This window comes from Galeopterus variegatus, unplaced genomic scaffold (genome assembly GCF_000696425.1).
Source record: "Galeopterus variegatus unplaced genomic scaffold, G_variegatus-3.0.2 Scaffold106, whole genome shotgun sequence".
NCBI classification, from domain to species: Eukaryota; Metazoa; Chordata; class Mammalia; order Dermoptera; family Cynocephalidae; genus Galeopterus; species Galeopterus variegatus.
The window spans coordinates 408,505-409,581 of record NW_007726217.1 but is presented as its reverse complement, the minus strand read 5'-3'; positions in this window follow the sequence as shown (position 1 = coordinate 409,581).

Genomic DNA, 1,077 nt, shown 5'->3' with positions numbered 1-1,077 from the left:
TTACCCAGTCTCAGGTATTTCTGTTATAGCAGCCCAAAACATACTAATATAGAAAATTGGTACCAGAGAAGTGGGGTGTTGCTTATAACAGATACTTGAAAATGGGAAGTAGCTTTGGAACTGAGTGTTAGACAAAGGTTGGAGGAGTTTGGAGGACTCAGAAGAAGATAAAAAGATGAAGGAAAATTTGGAATGTCTTAGAGACTGGTTACATGGTGGTGAGCAGAGTGCCGATAGAAATATGGACTGTAAAGACCATTCTAAGGAGGTCTCAGATAGAAATAAGAAGGAGTTTACTGGAAAATGGGGCAAAGATCACTCTTGTGAACTGGCAAGGAATTTGGCTGCATTCAGTCCATGGCCTAGGACTTTTGGAAGTTGGAACTTAGGAGTTGTGAACCAAAGTATCTGGTGGAAGAAATTTCTAAGCAACAAAGCATTAAGGAAGCTGCATGGCTACTTGCAATGTCCTATGCTGAGTTATGGCAGCAAAGGCATGAGACGTAAAGCCAGAATTTAAAAGGGAAGAAGAGTGTAAAGATTTGGAGAATTTGCAGCCTGGCCATGTGGTAGAGAAGCAGAGACCATGCAATGATGCAGCCTAGAGACCCTCAGCCAAGAAGATTAACACAAAAGAATGAGATTATCAAGAGCAGTGGGGAAAAGCCCTGAAGGCTTTGCAGAAGCCTCTAGGGCCAACCCTTCCATTTCAGGCCCAAAGACTTTGGGAGACAAAATGGTCTTGGCAAACAGGCCCGAGGCACCCTCCACTGGCTCACTGCTTAGGGCTACCTCAGGAAGCTGCTTCCAGCACCAGCACCCTGGCTGATTTGGCTCCTCCAGCTGTTGGTAAATAGGCCCCAAGTGTGGCTGGACGTGCAGCTTTGGAAAATACAAGCTGGAAGCCTTGGTAGCATCCACATGGTGTTAGGTCTGTAGGCTTGCAGAATGCTAGAGCTGTGGAGGCTTGGGAGCCTCCACCCCGATTTCAGAGGATGAATGGAGAAATCTGGGGGCCCAGGAAGAGATCTGCTGCAGGGGCAGAGTCACCGCAGACAACCTTCACTAGAGCAATGC